This window comes from Tyto alba, unplaced genomic scaffold (genome assembly GCF_018691265.1).
Source record: "Tyto alba isolate M040663 unplaced genomic scaffold, T.alba_DEE_v4.0 Super-Scaffold_40, whole genome shotgun sequence".
NCBI lineage: Eukaryota > Metazoa > Chordata > Aves > Strigiformes > Tytonidae > Tyto > Tyto alba.
In genome coordinates, this window is record NW_024881316.1 from 22,074,372 (window position 1) to 22,076,813 (window position 2,442).

Below are 2,442 nucleotides of genomic sequence, written 5' to 3' on the forward strand. Positions count from 1 at the left end.
CATCTGAAGCACAAATAGTGCTACAGTTTCCAACAACCTACATTTTTGACAACTGTAGTTCTTACAAGTACAAAATAATTGCCTATTACCTGTTGATAAGATTTCTTATACATGCCACTGACGTAAAACTTAACTTCATTAACTTCTAATACATCTGAGGCCAATTTTTCAGTCCTATCCTTGTCTGTGAGTACTATTTCTGCCTACCTTTCGGCACCTGCAAATAAAGGAGTGAGCAGCACTTTTCTGTGGCATGCCTAGCTACTTAACTGGAGTACAAATCAAGAAAGAAGCCCTGGGCAACAAATGGGGGATGCTGGATAAATGCAGTCATGCGTAGTGAAGGCATACGTGCAAGATTGCGGGAAGAGAAAACCCTGTGAAGAAATCATAAAAGAGCACCTAGAAGAGACATGGCTACAATGATTGAGTAATGATCAGTACAGCTCCAATCTCTAATAATTTTTCTGGTTTTATATTTTACTAGGTGTCAATGGAAACTGAGATTTAACTAGATAAAGTCTCTTGCAAATCTCGATACTGAATAATATTTTATGACAGCTGTGAAGAAATGGTGAAGAAAAAGACAATTTTTGCAAGACAAACTACAGTGTTGTTTAATAATGATGGCAAAGCACAGGGCTAGAGGTAAAACAATAAATATAACCTGTTGATGAAGGAACACATTAGGTTAGATTTTTCTGAAGGGATTTTGATGTTTGAATTTCTCCTTTGGCTTTGTAATGCTAGACTTTATGTATTGTTATAGAGTTTTATAGATTTATGGTGGTGAGGGAGAGACTTAGTGAATATCTCCTCTTGCTAGCCATGTAATTGCCAGCCTTGGAACTGGGGAGCTCAAGGATTTTTGTTCTCAAAAGCTTCTGAGATAGGTCTGTGCAAAATCCATCTTAGGTTATATATCTGTACAGTACTGAGTAGTGTGGATGTTAGTTAGCACTAGCCATTTAGCACCAGTTTGGAAATCTCCTCATGTTGTAAGAATACTATGAGTCTTTAAAAGGCCTTTTATTTTGAAGGGTTCTGAAATTAGAGGAAACAATTTTTGATTTTAACTGTTTTCTCTGTTAACCTTTAGTTGCGTACTTTAGCTGTCTTTAAGGAGAGGGTTACTTTTGAAGCCAGTCAGGATGGATAGGTGTCTTTGGCATGCCTGGCAGGATTAGAAATGGGAACGGCCACATCCCATAAAATTTAAGTGATAAAAAAATGATAAAATTATTCTGAGAAATTTTTCAGCCCCATGAGCAGATTAGAGAACATAATCCTCCCTCCCTCCAACCTGAGAAGTATTAGACACTATTCAAGACCTATCCCAGTTATAAAATCTATGTTCTCTAAAATTTCTTTTGAATAATTTAGGCATTTCAGGGAACCCACTGAAATTAACAGCTGAAGGTGATGTACACTAACAGGGAGGAAAAAAGTTTCCTGGTGGATACCTGGAGACTGGATTCTTTTCTACTTAAAATTATGTTAATTCAGAGTATAAAGAAATTTCCTGTTCTGGAAAACCAATCTGAATGGGAGGAGAGTAAAAGCAGTGATCATTTTAACCTGTTTTTTTTTGTTTGTTTGTTTGTTTTTTTTTTTTTTTTTTTTTTAATTTTTTTTTTGTTTTTTTTTTTTTTTGGAAAATACATGAAAGAATTCCTCTGACATTGGTAGCTGGAATCAGAAGTAGTTCTAAGCCACGGTGGTGGTGAAGTTGTATGTATGGAGGTTGCCAGCAGCTCACCAACAAGGAGCTCTCCTGAATTGGCAGTCATTTGCCGTGGTGGCTGTCATCAGAGAAGCTGTATCTCTTTTTTTTTAGCTGCTGAAGAGCTGTTAATGGGATAATGAGCAGTCTGCACTTTCTCATTACCACTTATTCATCATAGACAGTGCATACAAAGTATCTGGAGTTAGAATATTAAGTGATGACTTTTGTGATGTTTGGTCTGCGTTATATTTCTGAAGTGTCTAGGGTTTTAGATTAGTATTTGATAAACTGTGGTTGAAGCCCAGAATATTTGAATTAAATAATTATGCAAACTCATGATATCAGTTCTACATTCTAAAAGAGATCATTTTGTGCAAATCTCTGCTTCTCATCCAGAAAACACCCTTATGTTCTTTTCTTCCTTTCCAGTGATGCTACAAAGAACATATAGTCATCAAAATATTAGACTACATAATACACACTCTTGAGGAACCAGGTTTACTAATAATGATGTTAAATATGATTTTGCAGCCAGTATAAACTGGAAAAAAAAAATTTTAGCCCAGAGTTATGCTATATGTTATGATTGAAACCACCTTGAGGCTTCTTAGCAAGGAAGATGAACTAAATTTTGCTACACCTTCATACCTGAAGGGATTAAAAAATGGAAAAGATACTTCTGCAATCAAGTGGAAGAAGAGGCAGGGAGAGAAGAT